The sequence below is a fragment of the Myxine glutinosa genome, chromosome 5, assembly GCF_964187855.1.
Source record: "Myxine glutinosa chromosome 5, kmMyxGlut1.1, whole genome shotgun sequence".
In the NCBI taxonomy this organism is placed as follows: Eukaryota; Metazoa; Chordata; class Myxini; order Myxiniformes; family Myxinidae; genus Myxine; species Myxine glutinosa.
The window spans coordinates 172,565,681-172,592,223 of NC_136265.1; the positions used below are offsets into that span (position 1 = coordinate 172,565,681).

The window sequence follows — 26,543 nt, forward strand, 5'->3', positions numbered from 1 at the left end:
CCAACCAATGAGTTACACTGAGTTACACTTCCACAATTCCCTCATCTTTTTGTTTTTTGTTTATATTAACCATTAATCTAAACATCAATATAAGTAAACAATCAATCACTACAAGTAAACATCAATATAATTTCCTTAGGCATACACCGTCATCCTGCAAGACTCTGATCACAAAACATTTCGTTGGTCATTGACTCCTTCCATATTGTTAATTCAATCTATTTCATTTGCATCACAAATATCCTTGTAAAACAACACTTCACCATCACCAAGATACAACAATTTTGCTTCACCATTTTCAAGTTTTTAAGGCATCTGCAACATCTGGCAAAAACGTTTCCCTCCAAACAAACGTTGATTCTTTGTTTGAAAGGAAGGGCTGATCACTTGTGTTTGAATTCAGGTATGAAACATTTTCTTCTGTCTTTATAAACACCTGCACTACTTCGTGTAGGATTTCGCTGTTGTGGTAACGGTGCGGAGTCATAGACTGACCCTGCTCTCCATGTAGCATTCTTGCCACTCTTGCTGTGAACCATAATGATTCCTTGAACAAGGCCGTCGCCCAGTTGTAGTCGACTTGCCTCCTCCCTCATTATGAGTGGGCAGCAAGTGTTGGTGTAATGTTGATTGGCCAGCAAGATGTGGAACAGGGATGCCGGATGCATCCACAATGATGTTGGGACCATGGTGTTCAGGTCATTCATGGTCCATACCAGGAGCAACCAGCAGAATCATGCACAGCTGTTGTGACAAGGGCACAGCCGTTTTTTGCAGCTACATGCTGGTTCCCCGGACGTTGGTGAAGTAATAACATATGTCCCCGCATTTCACAGAGGTTGCAGGTAAAATGTCGTTGTCCTGCAACTTCTGATGTGATGAATGTTCAAAACCTTCGAACAAGAGTAAGTGATCGCCTTTCTTTCATATGTTGCAGTGTGATCCAGGCAAATGGTCACATAAATTTCCTTGGTGAAGGTAAGCATCCATCTCCAAGTTACACGGGAGAATGTCTTCATCATTCTTTGAGAAAGAGGGTGTATGCCACGATTAACTTCATTTTTTTAGCCACAAATTTTCTTTCTCGAACTTCTTCCCAATTCCGTTAGCACTGCCTTCAAAATGTGATCTCGTCTTATCCTTATGTTCAGTCACATCTGAATCTGCTTTCCACACACACTGAATCAGATAGGGTACATCTTACCATGAAATCAGCATAATCATGTATGTCTTCCGACAGTTTCACATTCAACAATTTGTTGTTTTTCCTTAAAACATTTAAAAGTTATACTCATTTATATGCGTCACACAAATAATATTCTATCAGGTATGTATTTTACTACTAAACTAAGAATAGCATCCACAAATGCTTTCAGGTTAATATAGTTCAAAAATTAACTCATGCAGGTATTTTAGCACTACTCTACGAAAATAAATTGTATATGATTACAATCACAAACGGGAATATCTAATTCCCAACAGCAATTTTTCCAAACCAACAAATTAAGCATAATGTATTATTACCATAATTCCTCTCCACTTTTTTTCTTTTCCCTTTTTTTTTTTTTTTTTTTTTTTTAACAGTGTGTCACTCGTGGTGATATGAGTTCACTGATCTTGTAATTGACACAACTCATAACATTGTCGTTATGCCATTATCTTAATTCTACTGTATTCATTTGCAACATCACTTGATTTAATCTTTTAATCTCAGTATTTATGTCGCCATAAAAGTCTTCCTCTTGTGGTTCCATATTTCTTTCCTCATTTGTCACTTCATGCGTTATCATCGTGTTGTTGGTTACCTTATTCAAACACACCGTCACTAAGGCTTTCAAGCAAGCCACCACTAAAACAATTGCCAATATAACTACTAAACCAACAAACAAGTCTGCTACTCCTTGTATATATTCATACCTATGACATAGTTATATGTCGATGACATTCAACATTATATACCAAACTAACAAGCTTCCTAAAAGGTAAATAAAGAAAATCCATTAATATGTAACATAAATCAGATTATTTGTCTTACCCTGATCCCCCTATCTCCCGGGGTTGAACTCAATCCCCTGATCATGAGTGTAGTTGTGATACATTTTTTCACTCATGTTGTATTAATATCAGCAGGTAATTGTATGTCATGTAGGCAAATAAATGTCACTATCCCAAGTAGGAATATCACATGTTGAAAATGTAATGTTTATCAATGCAAGGGGTGTTAAAATGTAATTCAAATGACTGTAAATCACGACTATCATTTATCTGCCACTGAATGTTCTGCTGGGCTGCTAGGTGCAGCCTCATTTTCTGTGGGATCATCCACCTTAGCCCCATGTGCTTGCTTGCAATGAGAGGCATGAATCCAACTTTATATTTTGGGTCCATTTTTTTTTTTTTTTTTTAATTCTTATCAATCTCCTATGGTTTATCATTTCGTTCCAAGATACCGCAACCAAAGGTTTTAAACAAAGCTCTACCAAAGTATTTCCAATGTGAACAAAAAATGCCAGTGAAACAATGATTCGAAGAATTAACTTCAAGGGGTCAATAAATTTATTCTATAACCAGATCTAATTTTCCCATCCAATAGTTTGCCTTGCCACATGTCATATTATAACACTTTAATAAACCTTCGAAAAATGTTTCCCATCTCAACAAATTTCCTTTTTACAAATAGCCATGTGTAACTTACGTATTTAACTACAATTTCCTCTCAATTTGTTTGGCCTAACTGGCCGCAAAAGTGGCTGCCAGCATGCAGTACCGTTTTTTATCTACCAAGGAAGTGCTCGTCCACACAAGACCTCTACCAAAATGTTGTTTGTAAAAACAAATCTGGGATTTCTGATTACATGGATGCACTCTCAGGACATTTTCAGGCTGCTGTTAACAATCCACTATGATAAATTAATTCCTTTACCCACAATCAAATAATTAGTACAAATTGAGGATATTATCCCTCTGACATTCATTTATAGATTCATTATGTTGGATCTAATATATATATATTTTTTTTCCCAATAATTTCGCACTGCTGTAAGGAAGAACAATAGCTCTCATAAGTCTTAGTAATATCGTACTTAATTTACCCAGCATCGAAGAATTTATTTACTATCCATTCTCATCTGTTAACCAGTGACTTTGCTTGAACTCCAGAACTCAAAACTCACAATAGTTCAAACCAGCAAAATTTCCTTTACTATTTTCCCATATCATCTATGCCTTATACACATCCATACATACAGCCCAATTTATATTCTGATAAAATTCAAGTTTATATATATATAAAATCCGTGAGCAGAGTACTCTGGGAAGTCAGTGTAAGACCTCTCCAAAATTTGGCTAATTTTGTACTCCCACATTTTTTATGAAGCTCATATCCATAAATAGCTTTGATTCTCATATAAATTCTATCACAATGGAATCCCAAGATTACTTCCAATTTTTACTATTAATGAATAGCTGCTCATAACTCAGCAAATCAAATCTTTATTCTCCATCTCCCTTGACAAAAGTGATAATTTTCATAATCAAATTATATTTCTATTTTTTATTTTACGAATTCTCTCGATATGCGATCCCATCCCCATGGAACTATCTATTTTCAGACAAGGCACACTGTCGGTGTCAACAATCTTGTAAGATTGATACACAAAAACAAAAACACTGACACACAAAATACCCACACACACATGCATTATGCGTATTTGTTTGCGTTGGAACCCTTATTTACAGATCCGGATGGGTGTCAACTTTATTTCAATTTCTCAAAATTTGTCCTTCAATTTTATAAGCGCTAATACACAAATGGACCAAACGGTTTATTCTTAGAAAACCCCTATGACGTCACATTGACATTACCCTTTCAGTTCCCACAATAATTTATCCAAATTTGACTACCCACCCATTTGTATGTCAGTCGACCACTGACCTATCAATCGTGCGGAACAATAGTCCGAAATTCCCACCTGATCATGATGTGACTCTTGTCACTTGGTTTGCCAAAAAAAATTGCAAAGCAATTGTTCCAAACTTTGTAAATTTAAAATTTTGTGCCCAACATAAAAGATCCAATTTCAGCATTTGATCAATTAATTATCAATTTGCTTATAAGCAAAAGAAAATGAATAATTCTTGCTCCGAAAACTTTTCAGACCCAAGAATCATCGACAGTTATTCATGTTTGTCCAGTAATCTAATTTGTTGAGGCCAATCGTCATTTGGGATTTGTCGCAATGAAGGCCTAATCATTGTCTGAGGTATCGGTCAGCACTGGTACCCTTGATCTTGGTTTACCCTATGAACTTGTCTTCCTTTTGGTATACGGACATCCTCTTTTCCAATGTCCCATCCGTCCACACTTGAAACACCGGTTTCTGTCGTTGCCTGGTCTGTGCACCTGTGCACTTGTATTGCTGGGCTGCATCTCTACATCCCTGAGTTGCCACTGCAATCTCTCGTTATCTCCTGAAACACGAAAAAATTCTCTGTACCGTCCTTTTTGGGGAGACAACTGGAAATCAGATGGGACAACTGTCACTTTCATTCCTAATTTCGAGGGCAGTTGTGCATTTGTCTCCTCCACTGTATCCTGTATCCTTTTTATTTTAAGTTCTAGATCCGTTATCCGTTCTTGCTGTTCCCGTTGTCTGGATTCACCATCCCAAAGATGGAATGCAAGCCAGTCTACCGTTAGATTCTGTCTCTTCCTGGCTTTCAATCTTTGTTCCAATCTTTCCAATCGACTTCGCTCAAATATACCATCTCTTGGAAACTCCTCATCATGTCCCTTTGTCCACAAATACCAATTCTCGACCTGCCTTATAGCTTCGGCACCATAACGGTCGTACATATGATGTGTACAAGTACCTTTTTGTGGAATCTCTGGTTGTCCTTGTGTATTCTTGCAGGCTCCATTTCCCATTCTGCCTTTTATCAAAGTAGCGTTGGATGTGTTGTAGTTTGTTCCTCTAAAGCTTCACTCGTACCTCCAGGAAGGATCTCTCCACCTGTTCAAATGGTGATTTCCAGAGAATCTCTCTCACCTGTGGCTTTTGCACAATCCAATCTCACAGATCAGTATTTGCAGATGAGCCAGAGGGTCAGTATGAAATGGGTGAATCCTCAGGTGTCCGCTCTGTTGAAGGGGAAATCACACAATGGTAACCGCACATATATATCTATATATAAACTCACCACCTTGCTCAATTTTCCAAGGTTGTCTTCACATTGATAATATCTCACAAAGATATCAAAGCTTCTTTCTTGTGACCACATTTTCATCAATCAAACAATCAATATATTCAATTCAATTTATTCAGTTCAATTTATTCAGTTAAATTTATTCAATTGAATTTATTCAGTTCAATTCAATTATTCAATTTCAATTAATTTATCAATATTCATCAATAAATCAAATTAATCATTTTGGATGACTCCTTGCATAAGCCCTTTCCCCAATGATGTCAGGACAGGTCCATCTATTGACTGAGATCGAAGCTCATCGGTCGTCACCTCTGGTTCATACCTCATGTCAATTGACGAATCACTGTTCTGTCCTAGGGTCATATCTGACCTATTTTTTCCATTTTGCCTGGTCTCCACAAATTTTCTTTGCAACCACTAAAGGCAACTCATCCTTCATTCGTGAGACCGCCAAAATGGATGGCAGATATTAAAGTTCTTTGGGAAAAATATCTCATCATTTTTCTTTTAATAGTACCCAAATCTCTTGGCAATATAAATTTCGTAAAACTCCTGAAATAAGACTGTAAAATTCCTTCAATCATGCTAAATTTTGAAACTCCATCGCTTGTAACACCCAATTTATCCCATAGGGCTTGAAAGTTCTTTCCCAAGTTCATGCAATCATTCTGCATTTGAACCCTATGATATCATTCATAATAATCATCATGATTTTATAGTCATGGTCCTATCATAATCATCTATTTAAAACGAACATTTCCTTTATCACCACAGCTATGTGGTATAATCAACAATAGAATAAAACTGTACATAGCAACAGGCTACCTCATGGCCACTTAGTATACCTATTGACAATAAGTCATAACAATATCGAATAATCATTGAACAATTAAAAAATCGCTTCTACTGCTCCAGCCGCAGCATTCGTCATTTTGTCTCCTCATCCGCGTGACCAAAACGAAATAAAGGGAGCTCAACCATTACACAGCGCTTTTAATGGCGCATGCCATAGGAACTCAACGCAATTTCGACTCGGCCAGAAAAACGAGCAAATTTTGCAGGATGTTAACTGGAATTAGCCGTGAAAATATATACAAAATACACAAAAATACACACCCACAAAAATAAACAACAAAACCCAAACAAACCCAAGGTCGACCATCTTACACAGTAAATTACATCATTTCAGCATCGTATTGATTGCTGAAATATTCCAGGGTTTATACACACCTTAAAAGAGGTATGCTTTGTGGTGTTGCCCCCTCCCACGTTTATTCCAGGGTTTATACACACCTTAAAAGAGGTATGCGTGGTGTTGCCCCCTCCCACTTTTAATTACTCATTAAATTACTCATTAAATTACTCATTAAATTACTCATTAAATTAACTTACATAGTTTCAGCATTGTATTGATTGCTGAAATATTCCAGGGTTTATACACACCTTAAAAGAGGTATGCGTGGTGTTGCCCCCTCCCACGTTTATTCCAGGGTTTATACACACCTTAAAAGAGGTATGCGTGGTGTTGCCCCCTCCCACTTTTAATTACTCATTAAATTACTCATTAAATTACTCATTAAATTACTCATTAAATTAACTTACATAGTTTCAGCATTGTATTGATTGCTGAAATATTCCAGGGTTTATACACACCTTAAAAGAGGTATGCGTGGTGTTGCCCCCTCCCACATTTATTCCAGGGTTTATACACACCTTAAAAGAGGTATGCGTGGTGTTGCCCCCTCCCACTTTTAATTAAATTACATCGTTTCAATTAAAAAAAACATCGCTTCTACTGCTCCAGCCGCAGCATTCGTCACTTTGTCTGCTCATCCGCATGACCAAAACGAAATAAAGGGAGCTCAACCATTACACAGCGCTTTTAATGGCGCATGCCATAGGAACTCAACGCAATTTCGACTCGGCCAGAAAAACGAGCAAATTTTGCAGGATGTTAACTGGAATTAGCCGTGAAAATATATACAAAATACACAAAAATACACACCCACACAAATAAACAACATTTATTCCGTTCAACAGAACAAACATTTCCTATATCATGACATGCATGTCTTCAAAATTATATGACCAAGAGAAAAAGTAAAACTAATTAAAACTGCGGGCAGTGATGATCCGGGGACCATACCGCTCCATCCTGATTGGACGGGTGCGTGCTAGAGTCGTTAACAACGACAGTCCAGATCCGATTGTTCAAAATTTCAACTCAATCGATCGAAAAATGAACGCAGGGATGCATTTTAAAGGTGCAGTGGCACTAACTGAGTTGCCACGAATATGGCCACGAAATTGCCAATATGGCCATCACAAAATATTTTCCTTAATCAATTGGCTCATAGCATAACCAATCTGCAAGTATTTCATCCGAAGATGTATCTCTGAGGAATTTTAATTAAATAAGTCATTTATAAATCAACGAGTTAATTTATTAAATGATTAATATATATATAATCAATCAATATAATCAATATAATCAATATAATCAATTATAATCAATAAATCAAAATTTTCCTTGACAGCCACATCACTTGGTCAGTGTCATGTCCAAATATCAGCTTCCTTACTCAAAAGGTGCCTGAGTTAATGTAATGTAATTACTGTAATAAGATTACTGCAATTACTGTAATGATTACTGTAATTACTGTAATTACCGGAACTGTAATTACTGTAATTACCTCAGGTAATTACTGTAATGTAATTACTGTAATGTAATAAGAAATGTAATTAATTAAATAAGTACTTCATTAATCGCTAATAATTAAATAACTCGTGAATTCTTATCCGATTTACTTAACATTTGAGTGTCCCCAAAACGTTGGAGCAAAACGTTGCAACAACGAAAGTGAAACGTTGTAGCGACGTTGTGGAAACATCAGCAAAACCCAACATTTGAATGTTCCCAAAACGTTGGAGCAAAACGTTGCAACAACGAAAGTGAAACGTTGTAGCGACGTTGTGGAAACGTTAGCAACACCCAACATTTGAATGTTCCCAAAACGTTGGAGCAAAACGTTGCAACAACGAAAGTGAAACGTTGTAGCGACATTGTGGAAACGTTTTACAACAACATTATTTCAATGTTGCAGGAAAGTAATGTGAAAAACGTTGAAACAACGTTGTGGAAACGTCAGCAAAACCCAACATTTGAATGTTCCCAAAACGTTGGAGCAAAACGTTGCAACAACGAAAGTGAAACGTTGTAGCGACGTTGTGGAAACGTCAGCAAAACCCAACATTTGAATGTTCCCAAAACGTTGGAGCAAAACGTTGCAACAACGAAAGTGAAACGTTGTGGCGACGTTGTGGAAACGTTAGCAAAACCCAACATTTGAATGTTCCCAAAACGTTCCCAAAAATGTTCTCTCTCTGTCTGTCTCTCTTTCTGTCTGCCTATGTCTCTCTCTGTCTGTCTCTCTCTCTCTGTCTCTCTCTCTCTGTCTATCTCTCTCTCTTTCTGTCTGTCTCTCTCTCTCTGTCTGTCTCTCTCTGTCTGTCTATCTCTCTCTCTGTCTGTCTATCTCTCTCTCTCTGTCTGTGGTTCTCTCTGTCTGTCTCTCTCTCTGTCTGTCTCTCTCTGTCTGTCTGTCTATCTCTGTCTGTCTATGTCTCTCTCTGTCTGTCTCTCTTTCTGTCTGTCTATGTCTCTCTCTGTCTGTCTCTCTCTGTCTATCTCTCTCTGTCTGTCTCTCTCTCACTTTCTGTCTCTCTCTGTCTATCTCTCTCTGTCTGTCTCTCTCTCACTTTCTGTCTCTCTCTGTCTGTCTGTCTGTCTCTCTCTATCTGTCTGAATATCATCTTTATCTCTGTCTGTCTCTATGTCTCTCTCGCTTTCTTTCTGTCTCTCTCTCTCTGTCTGTTTGTCTCTCTCTGTCTATCTCTCTCTGTCTGTCTCTCTGTCTGTCTCTATCTGTCTGAATATCATCTTTATCTCTGTCTGTCTCTATGTCTCTCTCTCTTTCTTTCTGTCTCTCTCTCTCTGTCTCTCTGTCTGTTTGTCTCTCTCTGTCTATCTCTCTCTGTCTGTCTCTCTGTCTCTCTCTATCTGTCTGAATATCATCTTTATCTCTGTCTGTCTCTATGTCTCTCTCTCTTTCTTTCTGTCTCTCTCTCTCTGTCTCTCTGTCTGTTTGTCTCTCTCTGTCTATCTCTCTCTGTCTGTCTCTCACTTTCTGTCTCTCTCTGTCTATCTCTCTCTGTCTGTCTCTCTCTCACTTTCTGTCTCTCTCTGTCTATCTCTCTCTGTCTGTCTGTCTGTCTCTCTCTATCTGTCTGAATATCATCTTTATCTCTGTCTGTCTCTATGTCTCTCTCTCTTTCTTTCTGTCTCTCTCTCTCTGTCTCTCTGTCTGTTTGTCTCTCTCTGTCTATCTCTCTCTGTCTGTCTCTCTCTCACTTTCTGTCTCTCTCTGTCTATCTCTCTCTGTCTGTCTCTCTCTCACTTTCTGTCTCTCTCTGTCTATCTCTCTCTGTCTGTCTGTCTGTCTCTCTCTATCTGTCTGAATATCATCTTTATCTCTGTCTGTCTCTATGTCTCTCTCTCTTTCTTTCTGTCTCTCTCTCTCTGTCTCTCTGTCTGTTTGTCTCTCTCTGTCTATCTCTCTCTCTCTGTCTCTCTCTCTATGTCTTTCTCTCTCCCTGTCTATCTCTTTCTCTCTGTATTAATTTGTTCAACACTGCAAGTTACATGCATTCTCAAATCCATGATCGTGCTGAAAATATCGTGTACGACATTGGGTGGTTTGCCATTGCTTTCCCCAAAGCGCTTAATTATTGTCTTTCATTTAACCGTGAAGCATGTCTGAAAAGCTTACTCATTTTTATTTTATTTAAATCCCCCTAGCCATTCCAAAATATAAGCACATTGCAATGGGGGAAAATATAAAAGTGCATTTTTCCCATCCAATTTGACTGAGAAAAAATATCTGTATATAATACTTTCTTTGTCCGCCGCCTTAATCGCACACCTTGAGCGGGCAGCTCAGGGGTACGTCTTCAAGTGCTAAACACATGTACCAGCCTTGTACATTCCACGAATCCTGCACCAAATTTTCTCATACTCACTCAAATTAGATCCATTGCACATATCTGTTCATGAAATTTCACAAATGATCCCAAGTAATTAATATTGCAATGACCTCTAAACATTCCTAAATCATTCCACTTGTTCAAAGAACGTTCATTTCGCAAGAAAGAGCGGGGGCAAGAGACAGGTAGCCGAAATGGAAATGAGGGACAATGAGGGACAGTGAGGGAGTGTCGGTATGCAATTTTCATCCAATCGCCATCTTTCACAATAATTCTGGACCGGCATGAGATAGCGTTGTCTGTCATTAATTTATACGTTGATCAAACGAGTTTTAGACATGGCGGGAAAACTGGGAAAAAATTATTTATTTATTAATTTAAAACGGGTGTACACGATTGTACACGTGTACGGACCTTACCGAACCTTACCGAACCGGCAAACAAATCGCCTCATGGTGCACTTCATGAGCCGATTTGCCTGCAGACCAGAGTAAGGCTCTTAACACACAGCGTATAACGTACGCATCCTCGCAAGCACACGAATAATAGAATCATTTAAAACGTTCCATCCGTGACTTTTACCTCGGACGGTCGTGACAAAAATACGTTTACACTCCTTGGATTGTCGTTATGTTACCTATATCGCGGCAAGCCCCACACACACATCCTCCACCATGTTCAGAATTAAACACAGGTTCGTATTTCATAATGGACCATCCCCAAGACGCCATGCTTACCTTGGCGAAGTCCACTCGAAATCCAGCGGTGCCTCCAGATTGTCGTGGAAGTGTTGTGAGACTCAAGACTCCAATGATGTCACAGGTTTACAAAAGATCACAACTTTATTAACTGGTTGTTCACTTCATTCCAATACCAAATAACTACCGTTTAACTCAATGGACCAGGTAACTCTATCCGCATAGTCCCTCTTTCGTAGCTGATGTCTTCTCCGCAGCGCCGTACTCGTGGTACGCGTTCATTCCGTCGGGCAGGGCTTCTGAGGATGAGTGCTCCTTGACTCAAAGTCTCTTCTGTTTATATGGGCAAACTTCAGTTAATCCTCTGTGCGCTGAAATCGTAATCCCTTCTCCGCAGCAATGTTACTCAGTCATCCTGCTCGCCTTCCTGGCACCAACTCGCTCCTCCCTGCTGGGAATTTGCTTCATCCTCTTTGCATCCCGATGAAAGACAATAATACGGGCTTGGGAATGTGTGTTAGCCCGGGGTCGTGCTAAAGCTACACAACAGGACTCCCAGCTTCGACAGGGCGAGATGCATTCCTGACATTCTTACGACCACCTGCTCGTACCTTGGTTCGTTACCAGTTCCAACCAATGAGTTACACTGAGTTACACTTCCACACCGGGTACTTCTGATAGTGTGTATATATATATATATATATATATATATATATATATATACACACACACACACACACACACACACACACACACACACACACACACACACACACACACACACACACACACACACACACACAGTCAACCCTCTTTAATCCGGACTACTTTGTTCCCAGCACCCAATGTCGGATTAGCGAGATTGTCCGATAAACGACTTTGACCCCATCCCCCAAGCATTAAATTAGCATCTCCATGGAACCAGTAATGGACGATGTCGGTAAGCGTGCCAGTGTTGTCCGTAGGCCTGTTAGGCCGAGTATGATCAGTAGCCTACAGAAACTGGATGTATTGTACATGTACAGTGCATTCAGAATGTATTCAGACCCCTTCACTTTTTTCACATTTTGTTATGTTGCAGCCTTATGCTGAAATCGTTTAAAATCATTTTTCCTCTCATAAATCTACACCCAGTACCCCATAATGACAAAGAGAAAACAGGATTTTAGAAAGTTTTGTAAATTTATTAAAAAGAAAAAACTGAAATATCACATTGACATAAGTATTCAGACCCTTTGCTCTGACACTTGAAATTTAGCTCAGGTGCCTCCCATTTCTCTTGATCATCTTTGAGATGTTTCTACACCTTGATTGGAGTCCACCTGTGGTAAATTCAATTGATTGGACATGATTTGGAAAGGCACACACCTGTCTATATAAGGTCTCACAGCTGACAATGCATATCAGAGCAAAAACCAAGCCATGAGGTCGAAGGAACTGCCTGCAGAGCTCAGAGACAGGATTGTGTCGACGCACAGAGCTGGGGAAGCCTACAAGAAAATTTCTGCTGCATTGAAGGTTCCCAAGAGCACAGTGGCCTCCATAATCCTTAAATGGAAGAAGTTTGGAACAACCAGGACTCTTCCTGGCTGGAACCGCCAAACCCAGCCGCCGCCGCCCGGCGAAACTGAGCAATCGGGGGAGAAGGGCCTTGGTAAGAGAGGTTACCAAGAACCCGATGGTCACTCTGGATGAGCTCCAGAGATCCTGTGTGGAGATGGGAGAAACTTCCAGAAGGACAACCATCACTGCAACACTCCACCGATCTGGGCTTTTATGGCAGAGTGGCCAGACGGAAGCCTCTCCTCAGTGAAAGACACATGAAAGCCCGCTTGGAGTTTGCATCTATCCGGGTTCTTCTCGACATCTTTGATCTTTGTTCTTTTCACACTTCTTTCTACTTTTTCACATTGTTCATTATAATTCTTGCTTTTTCTCTTCTTTTTGTTATTTTTCCTTTATTTTATCTATTTTCCTCTTACTTTGTCTTTCTTTATCTCTATCTTTATAAATTTTTGTAAACCTCACTTGACTGCACCTGGATAGGTTCGAGGGTGACCATGACTCTTTCAATGCTTATTCAGGTTCCTTCTGATGACTCCAATGCAGTATATGGTCTTTCATTTGATTTTGGATGAAATATTCAGTCACCACCACAATGAAATGAATAAAGAATAATGAATGGCTTTATAATCTTTCTTAATCATGTGACAACAATATCACAAGCACTCCAAAAGTCTGGCCTGTACGGTATGGTTGGAAGAAGGAAGCCATTACTCAAAAAATCCCACCTCGAGTCCCATTTGAGGTCTGCAAGAAAAACACTCCAGAGATTCTGAAGCCATGTGGGGAAAGGTTTTGTGGTCTGACTAAACCAAGATGGAACTTTTTGGCCTAAATGTAAAACGTTACATTTGGTGCAAATCCAACACAGCACATCACCCAAAGAACACTATCCCTACTGTGAAGCATTGTGGTGGCAGCATTATGTTATGGGGATGTTTCTCATCAGCAGGGACTGGGGCACTTGTCAGGATAGAAGGGAAAATGGATAGAGCAAAATGCAGAAAAGTCCAAGGGGAAAACCTGTTGCCTTCTGCAAGAACGCTGAAATTGGGATGGAGGTTCACCTTTCAGCATGACAACAACCCGAAGCAAACACCCAAAGCTACACTGGATTGGCTAAGGAACAAAAAGATAAATTTCCTTGAGTTGCCCAGTCAGAGGCCCGATCTAAATCAAATCGAAAATCTGTGGTATGACTTGAAGATTGCTGCCCATCAACACTCCCCACGCAACTTGACTGAGTTTGAACAGTTTTGTACAGAAGAATGGGAAAATATTGCCCAATCAAGGTGTGCATAGTTGGTAGAGACCTATCCCAACAAACTCACAGCTGTAATTGCTGTCAAAGGTGCTTCCACCAATTATTAACTCAGAGGGGTGGACACTTATCCAACCAAGATATTGTTACGTTTGTAGGGGATAGGCAGTGATTACCTTCGTCCACGTAGAATTGCATAGGTAGTGTGTGCTCTGACTGTCGTGAAGAAGAAGAAACCCCATGTATCATAAGTAGGGATCCGGTAGACCGTATGTCGTGTAAGAGCGTATCTTAGTTCCCATCACGAGGGTGGAGTTATGTTAATTAGTTAGGGATTATGGGTAATTAATTCACTGTATGTAATGGCCTCTGTTATTTTTCCTCTGTTCCTTATGACACCAGCAGCACACACACAAAGCCAGGCAATCGCACATTTATAACACTAAATAAAAGCGACCGGAACTGGGACATTCAACTACCGCTGGTGCCGCAGCTGTCACATCGCAACTCAAGCAGGCAGGTATGGGGGCCACGCCCCGAAGAGCAGTGATTGGTCAGGACACAAAGAGTGAGGAGATGGCACTTGCTGATAGGAGCGGACACGCAGACGTTGTCAGGATGACGTCAGAGCCTCGAGTACAAAGGAATTGGAGGGCGGACATTTTGTCTCTCGGGTCCTGGAGGTGTTGGTGAAAGGTGGACGCATTTGCATGCTCTCGTTTTCTGGGTTTGGTGGCGAACCGTCGTGTTCCCGACATTTTGTTCTCTGGAGCGAGGTACATTCATAAATGAACAGTCGAACATCATCTTGACTTCCTCTCATCTTTTGGCTTTGGCAGTGAACGGTCACGATTTGATATCTCGCTCTGCTTCGGGAGTTCACGGCGAGTGGTTGAAATTCATTGACGAACCGGGGCGAGTGGAACGGGCACTGCCTGCTGACTTCGAGCTTGGCAGCGAGAAATGCGGACTGCACAGGAGGCCTAGTTCCCGCTCGCGGCAGCGCAGCCTGTGGTTCCCACGCAAGGACGTCGAGGCCTGTGACGAACCGGGATGATTCCTGACGAGGTTCAAGAGCCACTCAGAGCTAAGTGCCCACAAACTAACGCATTTATTTTCACAGTTATTTTTCCCTTTGTCTGTGTTTGAGTCTGTATGGGTGAAGGTAAGCGCTCGCGGCTCTTCCTCCCACTCTTCCCCCCGCGCATATAACGAAGGTCCGCCATTGGATTGAACGCCTTGGATTTAAAGCTCGTTTGGTCATCCGTGTCGCCCTGCGGTGTTCACTACAGAGTAGACACACGACAATATTCTAGTTTTGTATGTTTAATTAATTTTCTGAAATTTGTAGAGTTTGTTTTTCACTTGGAAGTTGTGGGTTACGATGTGTAAATAAAGGTGAAAAAGTCTGATTTAAAATAATTTAATTCCAGGCTATAAGGCAACAAAAGGTGAAAAATTTGAAAAGGGGTTTAGACTTTTTTATAGGCACTCTACATATACAGTACGACTCAGCGTATTACATGAATGGTGAGGACACTATATGACATTATGGGGTCATAGTGTCCTGAGAAATCATACTATCTATACTTGTGGTCATAGTGTTGACTAAGTAATCATACTTTTGCCGTTGTGGAGAAGCCCCGGGGAGTTACACTCAACACATAAAATTACTCAGTAATTTAGATATTTCCATGATGATTCTGTTTAGTTTGGTTACCCTTCCGCTCATATCAGGGACAGGTACATGCGTTGTGATTGTCATTAGATCCTTCACCATTGTTCTCTCCCTCATTCCCAAACCTTCATTCTCAAACCCTCATTTTCCAACACCTGTACTTGAATCGACCAAATAATTGCCATTCTAGCGTTGTAATTGTCGTAATCTTTCGCCGTTTCAGGATCCCAGTCATGGCAGATCAAACGAAGTGCTTCCCAAAGTGCCCACCCCTCTCCCTCCTGTGCTCCAGTGATGAATCTGAGTGGCTGAATCACGGCAGGCCTCAGCCAATTAATGTCAGCTGCAAAACGTGGACGTGATTGGAGGCACCATGCAGGGCCAATAAAAACTTTGATGGAGTAGTTTGTTGGAGTTGACCGGGCTTCCGGAATGCCAAGCGGAACAGGAAGGCGCCAAGCGGAGAGCAAAGCCCTTCCAAGCGGAGAGCAAAGCCCTTCCAAGCGGAGAGCAAAGCCCTTCCAAGCGGAGAGCAAAGGGCTTCCAAGCGGAACGCTAAAGGCGCCAAGCAGGGAACTCCTCAAAGCACCAAGCGGGACGGTCGCTGACAAGGTCCCAGTAGGACTGACTTTGTACACATCTTTCACACACACACCATATACCTTTGCATCTTCCAGTGCATACCCTCATTTGCTTGCACTGTTGTGGAGCATCAACTTGAGTCCAACAACAGTTCTTTTCAGAGATAAGCACCACATGATGCCACATGACAGTGCACCTCCCACCGGAATCTCTCATTTATCTGCATTGACACCTCGTTGGGACCCACTTGGCCAAGCCTGTTCACATACAGGTGAGGAAGTGGTCGCCAACACGCCCTGCCTTCTTCTTTCTCTTTCTCTGCCCTTTTCTATCTACTTTCCCCGGACGTATGAGATGCCTGTCTTGTAGTCCAGTAGAAATTGACATTGGCCCGGACATTTTAGATAACAACCATATTTTTGTTTTAAACACCTTATTAGGAGTCAAAATGGCCACACAAGAAATTCACACAAATTCACAAATGGGGAAATACGTTTTTGGGGGGGGAATTCAAAATGGCCGCCAATGGGGCATTATAATGTATAGTTTCTGGTAAGTATACAATTTATATCCACTAATTTATGAATGAAATTAGAGGCAAATACAAACAGACCCTATATTGTGTTGTTGTACCAAGTTTATATCTAATATAGGCTTGATTCAGAAAGTTGTACTGAATTTAGCAACAAGTACATGCTGTCAAATCTTCACATATACATGTATGAATTTCTCATAATGGTGTAAACTTAAGTCATATATATGGATCATTAAAGTTGCATCTTCTAGATATACACATCCCGAGTTATTCTCTATAGCACATCCTGAATTATAGATAGTTATTAGCTGACAGCGTTGATAACATATTTCATAATAAAAATGAACTAATGCATAACCCCTCTAAATAATGTATTATGGCCAGAAGCATGAGTTTACACAATCTTGTGCATGTGCCCCGTGATTTCAATACTGTCACATTGTTCATATTATTGACATATTAAAATGTTATGCTTCACCCATTTATATGCTGTCAACTGTGCGTGAACTGTTTTCACATTATGCACCACACTTGCAATGGATACTACAAGCAATGCCTTTCTTGGCACAGGTACATGATGTGCATAAGCGTTGTTTGCTCCTACAAAAGCATCTTATATCAATTAGCAGTTCTGAAGGCACTGGTGCCTTGTCGGTGATAATGGGTAGAACTAAGCCAGCCTCTACGTTGTATCCATATTCCTCCATAGTTAGCACAGTTTTTAGTTGACGCCATTGGATTAAAATCACCCACAATGGAACTCCAGGTAGTCTGTGATGTACAACAGCAGCCACAAAAGAGTCACATACTGATTTCATTGTCCCAACCTTTGGCCAAGGAATCCGATGTAGCAGTGCGCAGCCATCAAACACTCTAATTGCAGAGATTTGACTTGGTGATGTACTAGAAGGCTATGGAAATAAATAGCTCTTCCTGTAGGTGGCATACGCTCAAGAGGCACGTACTTTGGAGATATCACATTTAGATAAAGCAGTTCATCCAACCCACGTCTTCCTGCTCCACCACTGTACAAGGACAGTACAAATTTTTCTCCAACATCTTGTATTGCATTCTTTGACGCTGTAATATCTCCAAATATCAGTACATCTGCTCTCCATTTCTGTGATGACTCTAGCAGTTTCAGTGGTTTTATTTTCCCTACGCCATACAATGCTGATGTGGTATCACATCCTGACATAGCATGGGCAAATGGTAGACACATACACAACTCCCTCCCTAACACTTCCTTAGCAACTTTGATAGAAATGGTTTGATTTCTTGTCTGTAGGAATATATCAGCAGTACTGCTCGAATGGTGCAGTAGCAAAATAAAAATATCCGTGTCGTCAGCAATGACAATTACAACTCTTGGAGTTTGTGACAATTGCAGTGCCTTGCTCACGATCACTACATCTGCTTCACCTTCTTCACCAGCATGTTCTACTTCAATCCCAATTTCTGTTAGATGATTTGCTAGCAATTTGATCAAATTCTGTTTATTCCGATTGTTTGAGAGAAAGGCCGTCAGGTTTCCTGGAACAGGTGTCTTGTCTTCGACAACAATGTCAGGACATGTTTGTTGAAGGCGACTGCGCTTCTGCTCGGGATCCTTGGTTGTTACCGTACCATAACTATCAAAAATCACCCACAATGGAACTCCAGGTAGTCTGTGATGTACAACAGCAGCCACAAAAGAGTCACATACTGATTTCATTGTCCCAACCTTTGGCCAAGGAATCCGATGTAGCAGTGCGCAGCCATCAAACACTCTAATTTCAGAGTCTTCAGCTTTTCGTTGAACAATATCACTGCTCATTTGAACTACTAGGGCATGCCCGTACTATATATATATCTAAAATTATATCCCCCCCCTCTATTTACATGAAATCGTTTGGTCCATTCGCAAAGCCAAAGCGAACGGCTTGCGAGTACGGTGACAATCCCCCCCCTCTATTTACATGAAATGGTTTGGTCCAAAGCGAACGGCTTGCGAGTACGGTGACAATCCCCCCCCTCTATTTACATGAAATGGTTTGGTCCAAAGCGAACGGCTTGCGAGTACGGTGACAATCCCCCCCCTCTATTTACATGAAATGGTTTGGTCCAAAGCGAACGGCTTGCGGAGTTTGGTAAAGAAATCGCCATAGCTCGGTAACTACTTGTCCGATTAATATGAAACCTTGAAAAGGCACATCCTCGGGTCCCCAGCAATATACCTGGCAAGTTTAAAGTATATCGGACCGGTAGTTGTCGAGAAACAGCGGTCACAGACAAACATACATACATACAAACATACAAACATACAAACATACAAACATACACACAGAGATTACTGGAATTATAGATAGATATATTTTGCCAGTTGTGATTTTTGACACTTTTGCATGCTGCCATCATCTTGGAAAAGGGCTGGAGATACGGTTGCAAGTTCATATGCAAATATACTTTGGTCTGGAGGTCCACTCGTGTAAGCAGTGGAAAGCAAGCGATGGTGGAGCTCTTCAGAAGACATGTGCATTTCTTCATCGCAAACTGTGAGAGCCTTTCGCATTGCAGCAAATGTAGTCGCTTGTTCTGACCTCTTCATAACAACAGCGCAAAACTTTTTAGCATCTAACTTTCGCGTTATTTTCTGGCCAATGCTTATAGCAGCATCAACATTAACACAGTGATCTGCTATCAGTCCTGTGGAAATGTTTCTTAGTTCTTGATCTTCTTGCGCAATGAAGGGATTATGGCCTTGAGAAAGGTTGTGAACTTTTTCAAGTCTTCCAAGTCCTGCCTGATGTTTCCTGCACGAACCTCTTTGTGTTGTTCTGACCATGTTCCAGTGTAAGTGTCAGTCATGGATCATAGTGCATCAGTGTATGGTGCTACTATATGTGCAGTAAGAAGCCATTTTGTTCTGGCCGAGTCCTTGTGCGTGATGTTAATGAGACCACCCTGCGTCTTTCCTGCTCTCATTAAGCATTGCTCAATGGTCATATCAGACCATGTTCCACTCCACAATAGTTTCTTATCCCTTCGCACAGTGAACAGTCCTCTGTGCATTGGTTCCTCAAGACAGGGACACAGTTCCTGAGAATCTTGGAGATAAAGCCGGCAACATTTTGTATAGTTATTGTGTCCAGCAGCTGCAAAGAATGGCAACATCTGCTGAGTCGCCTTCAGATGAAGTTCCCAGTTACCAGTTCTTTCAGCCCTGATGAAATGTTGCACAATTGACACAAAGTCCATATACATAACCCACAGTTTTCCTGTCTTGGATTCTTTCTGATTGTTTTTAAAGTCACAAATATGTTTGTGTAATTTGTCCAAGTGGTCATTAGTAGGCACCTCATCTAATAAAATGCCTTGTGCAACGGTATTCGTGTACATAGTCTTTAACCCTGACCACATATCATCAGTGTCCATGTGTTTTGGGATTGCACAGTACAAATATGACACAGTAATATATGTAAAGTTGGTATATAAGTCAATGGGTCAATCAACAAAAATAAATCTAGATTTCCACTTACAGATAAACTTTTAATAATGCCATTTTAAAATGTGTATTTGATAATTTGAGTGAGAGTTATACTTAGTAAATTTCACTCTATAACATCGTACATTAACGGCATGTGCAGCATGTTCCATATGACATATAATGAATGCACTATTGTCACACACTGTAAAACAGTGGTGATAGTATAAGTTAATTAAGCAACAAAAAGAAGCGCATAATTGTTACAAATAGTGTGATGATGAAGTAAGTCGTAGAGCCGTAGAAGTATCTTCTAGCGTGCCACTTTGCGACCTCCCTCCATGCCTGGCTCTACCCAGTCCTTGTGTTGTCCGTCCAACCCGTTCGTCGTCCAGCTCGTTTTCCCCGGCCCTCGACATCACCTTCAATGCTCTCGAGCACCAGACTATCAGGACGTCTCTTCAAGTGTGCGTACTTTGCCAGTTTTCGGGGCTTGATTTCGTACACACTGTACGTGTCTTTTTTTTTCTCGTACCTCGCTTTTCAGCTCGGGGAAACGCGTATGCTCTTGTTTTGCTAGTCTTATAATCGGACTGCGTATGGCTCGTCTTTTTCAGGCAGCCTCATTCCGTCTTGAGAGGTACTCATTCATGTTACCGTCCAGAGTATTGACGGGGTCAGATAGATTCTAATTTTGAGTAGTGCCAGGGCAGCGGCCTTGTGGCCTACTCTTTTCGACTTTCAACTGCATAAGGATTTTTAACGTGCGTACGCAAGTTAAAGTGCAATAATTTGGCCGTTGTTTGTTTTACCTAAACAGCAGATATGTTGGTGTATGATTACATAATGGCTGAGTCATCTACTGTGATTTCCTGTCACATTTATGTACACTTGAGCTATGATGGCCTCTAAGTGGTAGTGATAAAAAGCTATTTTAAATGAATAAAATGATTATTAAATTAAACACTGTTGGGTTAAATAATAATACTGGTATATTTTGGAACAAAACATTGTACAATGTGTTCATATGATCATTTCATTCAAGTGTTTACACTTATTTATACAAACATACACGAGAATATTTAGATAAAAGTTTGCATATTTTGGACAAAATAATAATATTTTTCAAAGAAATATGTTTCTATAATGAGTAAAATTTATTAATTTTATTATTTTATATTTTATCAGAAAGTATTCACAACATTTTATGTCATATAAAAGCGTATTTGCGAATCATTATCATCTAAACCTGGGAAATTTATTATTTACCGTTTTCTGATAGGTCATATACTTTGACCTAATAAAAAACAGGTTTCCCCATTTGTGAATTTATGTGAATTTTGTCTGCAGATACATGACAGTCATATAAAGCATTTAGCACCAAAAAACGGTTGTTATCTAAAATGTCTGGGTTCGGCTATTTTCATGTCAATTTCTACTGGACTATTGTTCATGATAAGGTTGACTGTATAAGGGGTAAATGTGTATCGTTTGTGCCACCTGGTGGAAGCCTGTAATACAAGTCACAAATACAGTACGAGTGTATTACATGAATGTCAAAGTTATTATAAAGTCTTCATAAAAGTAGGTAATTAACCGGTCCATAAGGGCAGGTTATTACTTGCAAAATCGAAGATTTTTCAAGTATATTGGTCGGTTCCGTTTGTGGTTCTGTCTGTCTGTTTGTCACCGGCCTACAGGTCACAATTCGAGATCGATCGTCACGAAACTTCACCAAGTTGTATAAGTCGTCCCAATTGAGAAGCCTATTGATTTTGAGGTCAAAGGTCAAAGGTCATCTGGAGGTCAAATTTCTAAAATCGCCATTTTAAATCCGATTGACTTGAAAATTGAATAGCTTTTGTATATCAAGTCAGTAAATTGGGAAATGAACTATTTTTGAGGTCAAAAGGTCAAAGGTCAACTTAAGGCCAAATTTTAAAAATCATCAATTTCCATCTAAAAAGCCGTCAATTCTCAACAGATTGACTTGAAAATTAAACAGCATTTGCATATCGAGTCACTAAATTGGGAAACCAACTATTTTTGAGGTCAAAATGTCAAAGGTCCACTCAAGGTCAACCTTCCAAAATCATCATTTTCATCTGAAAAATCGTCACTTTTCTTCCTATTGACTCGAACTTTGACCAAGATTGTCAATTTTAATCTTGATGAAATGGACAATTTGCTGTATCAATGGAATTTTTTTTCTTGGGGAAGGGGGGGGGGGGGTGGTTCGTATTTTGCAAGTATCATGCTCCGCATGACGTCTTCTTGTTTTCTTGTTTATTTTCACTTACTATGGAATATTGTTTGAACACGTGATTGAGATTAGACTTCTCTGCAGACTGCTCCTTCTTGATGCCCTGAAAATTATCTTGAATTTGTCGCATTGGATTGTGTTTGAACTTTGAGATTCCTGTCTACTTGAGGATATTCTTTTCTTTCTTTAAAATATCGAGCTCCGTGGAAACTGCCAACAACTTGGCATGTGGCCCACTCACTGGCCTTGCAAAAGGATAATTGTGCTAGTCATTCTGCTGGACAGGATTTAACAAAGTGTCTCTTTTGTTTGTGCAACCTTTCCTTGCGTGCAGATTAATGGTCGGTGAGCAGAACATTAATGACAGGTTAGTGAGGCAATGAGCACCTTTTGAAGCTTGGCTTTGTCACCGGTTTAGTCTTGCCAGCTTCATCTTCGGTTCGGGACAGGTTGTGTTTTTTTTTGTTTTTTTCATTTCGACCATCCTTTGTCCAGAATGATTGACGTGTGACTTCGGGGAGCAAGAGCCAAAATAAAAACTTTATGGCATTATTGGTCCAAAGTTTGAAGATCAAGGATCTGACTTCTCTAGTTAGCAGGATGAGGTAGACATTGCTACGGTTGGATTTCGAGGCAGATGGTGAATGAGTTAAATTAGATGAAAACCTGAATGATGCAACAGTGAAGGTGGGAACGTTAAATGCTGTCGACTGTTTTGGGTTCACTGAAACAATTCCGCAGTTTCTGTTCATTCCAGGCCGAGACGATGAACAAGGCATTGGTCATGAGATGATACAATTGACGTGGGCCTGTATAATGGCCTTTTGTCAGGATATTGGAAAATGTTAACCAAGCCATTTGACTTGGGCTCTGTCTTTGAACTGCTTCCTGTCTGTTTGGCAGTGAATACCAGGCCAGTAAACTAATGGCTTATTGTGTTCGCAACCTCATGTCCTTTTGAGGGTTTTTTTTCTTTCCATTTAATGGCATTGCTTTAATCACTCTTCTGAAGCAGATGCTTGTATTTTTGTGTATTCTTGCTTATACCTTCGTAGGTAAGACTAAAGGCCAATGCACACTGCAACATGATGACCACAACTCTGTACGACTGCTGAGAGGCACACTGCAGTACAAATACTGACGACACTGTGAGGGATTTTCTGAGGTCAAGGGAGGAGTGTGGGGCATCTAATACAATTGGGGGAGGGGGCGGGGGGGGGGGAGGTCGGGTCGGACAGTGGGGGGGGGGTTAAGTTGAAACTGCATGATCTCTTCAAGGAATATTTTTGCATGAGCCCTGGCCAGGTTTCACGGCTGCACAGTGTTGTTTAAAGAGGCATTTCTCATCGCGAGGGAGCAATTGTAAAGGCAGATGCTCTTAAATGTGATTGTAACATACACTAGGCCTCAGAGATATTACTACTACTACAACTCCGACCACTACTTTTACTACTACTACTACCACTACCACTACCACTACTACTACTACTACTGCTACTGCTGCTACTACTACTACTACTACTACTACTACTACTACTACTACTACTACTACTACTACTACTACTATTACAACAACGGCTCCAATTATTCCCAAATGCTTGAGGTTGGCTTGGGAAAGTGTTGGCCTAAGTTTTTCATAAACTGGCTGGTCAAGCCTGAAGTTGGCAGGAATTTGAGATTTGTTCAGGGTGCCGGTGATAACTCGCCTTCTCTTTGTGGAAGATGATGTGGGATATTTAATCTTCACCAGCAGGGTTGGCTGGACGGGCCAGAGGTACGCACACTCGCCTCTAACCTGTCTAGCCTGGATTCAAATTCTGACCTAGCTACAGTCACGTGAAAAAGTAAGTACACCCCGTAAAGTTTTGACTTTTTCAACATATTTCGACATACAGCTATTTGATCTTCATTTCAACAATATTGATAGATAAAGGTGATATAATATAATAAATATCATGAAACATTTACATTTTGTAGTCCATTGCATAATTTAAATAAACATAAATGCAAATTTCGCATGTGGAGTCCCGAAGGAGTCCCGAAGGAATGAAATATGGAGTCCCGAAGGAATGAATTGAGGGTGATAATAAGGGCATGTAGTGAAAGATTGGATGCGCAGATGAAAGAAGTGAAAACCCCATGTGAGCAAACGAATGAGATAAAGAAAGAACAAAGGAATGACTCGCACTGGGCTCAGAAGCCGGGAATGGCAATTAAATTAAAATTGGAAGGGAACGGGGAGTTTCGAAATTTGGATGGGGAGTGCCAACAGGTGAATGTGGAGTGCCCACAGGTAGATGGGGAGACCGCATGTGCAGAGGTAAATGGAGGATGTTTCCCACATCGTGGCCTGGAGGTTTATCGTGGCCGGGTGGATGTCACAACACCTCAAAAGGGGGATGAATTTGGAGTGGTGCAGCATGAGGGCGGTTGTGCAGTGCAACAGGGGGTAGAGGTATTGGGGGTCCGTGTGATGGAGCCGGACCATGTATTTATTGATCCAGGCCTGTGGGGGCCAAAAATGATTTGTAATGGTGATGAAAATGATTTGACCCAGCGGCTGGGGACCTCGGACAGTCCCAGGGCGGTAGAGGTTGACCAGTTCCAAAGGAGTTTCGGGGAGGAGGTGAGTCGGTCCGAGGAGGAGGTCGAGGTGACCGAGGGGACCCTCACCACAAACACCAATTGGGTACAGGAGGCTCCAAAATTGCAGAACCTGTTGGGGGAGTGTGTTGGTTCCGGGCTGGATTTGGACATTGGAGGATCGGGAGATCGAGCCTCAGATGATTTGGTCCCCGTAGGGAATTTGGAACAGCTGCAGGGAGGGGCAGAACAACCTGTGGTAGGGGTTGTTACCTGTAGCTGTGGTTATTGGACACCTGGGGCCAAATTTTTTAAAAGGAAATTAAAAATAAAATTAAAATGGGAATTGGATGTGGAACAGCCATGGAGGGAGTTGGTCCCCGGGCTGCGAGATTCGGACCATGAGAGGTCATTGGGGATGGCTTCGGGCAAGAGTTGCCCCTTTGTAAATTTGGGGATGCCAGCCAGCTGGGGGCTGTGCTGGCGAGATTTTGATGTGGGGTCCAGCCATGGGTATCGTGTTACGACCTGGGCCCCATGGGGGTGGAGTGTGGCGTCCCTTGTCCGTCGGTGCGCCGCCCGAGCGTGTGGCTCGGGCCGGCAGGGTCACCGGACCCTGGTGGGGGTTAAGACCTCCGGGGGGTCCGAGGTGGTTCCTCAGGCCTGGGATGGCGTATATTGAGGACCACTAGGGGTAGGTGTTGTGGGTCGCGCTTTGGTGGTGGCACCACGGACGGCCAACTTGGGCCTGATGTGGTGACCACCCGGGCATGCGGCCTGACACCCTCTCCCTGAGACTCTGGAACAGCCATCATGTGGTGACCTGCCATGCTGTGTTGGTCTATGGACACGGGTCGAACCGAATGGACAGGAATGAGATAGCCCACCGGACAACCATTGGGGCATCTGTGGAACGTGATGGTGCTAGAGTGACCTTCCACAGATGTTCCGTTATGATTTGTGGACTCTCGGTTTGGGAAGAGAGCCATGGGATTGTTGAATCGGGAATTTGTAACGTGCCGAGCATATGGGCCATGCTCGGCTGGCATGTGTATGGAGAAGCACCCTTCTTTGGTGAGTTTAGTAAAATGTGAAAAATGTTTGGCATGGGTAATCTAAGGTTAGATGCAAACTTAAGGGTGAATTTTGAAATGTCATGGTGGTCACTGACATCAGTGGCACCATTATTGATCCAGGTGTGTCGACCAAAATGTTGTTGGCTGTGATTAAAATTGACAGGTTAGCAAGACACAGCCTTCAACTGGCTGTGGGGGCGACTGTGCCAATATTTGGGACGTGGGGTTATGGGGATGAAGTTGTGTAGTCTGGGGGTCATTGTGGTGCTATGGGTGTCCGAGGTGTGTGGACCATGTCTTCTGGGTGGGTCTCCTGGTGGAGCATGGCTGTCGACTGGACCTTGGTGTGGTCAAGTGTGGGTGGGCACTGGGGGGGGGGCTGCAGTTCTGTGGACTGAGGGACGAGGGCGGCGTAGGTGATGTGCGGGGAAAGCCACGCACTGCGACCGTCTCCCCCAGGGCCAAGGTTGTGCATGCGGTAGTGTTTGCTGGCAGCAGGTGCTCACCACATTGGCCAGCTGGGGCTGGTGCAGCTGTGTTCCTCGCGGGGGGGCCGAAGGATGGATGGTGGGTCGCACCCTTATGGACAC

At 41.6% G+C, this 26,543-nt stretch overlaps 1 protein-coding gene across 4 annotated transcripts in view; it reads left to right on the top strand.

The window, feature by feature from the left end:
• LOC137426720 (apoptosis-stimulating of p53 protein 1) overlaps positions 1–26,543 on the top strand; it is a 228,887-nt gene that overhangs the window by 68,507 nt on the left and 133,837 nt on the right. Inside the window, exons 1-2 of one of the 4 annotated variants that reach the window (XM_078779090.1) lie at positions 16,209–16,304; positions 22,629–22,661. The exons of 2 other annotated variants lie outside the window; for them this stretch is intronic. The gene's annotated coding sequence lies outside the window, so the exon portion shown is untranslated. Of the gene's footprint in view, positions 1–16,190; positions 16,305–22,628; positions 22,662–26,543 lie in introns of those variants that run through there. One more of the 4 variants, XM_078779092.1, reaches the window with a different exon arrangement.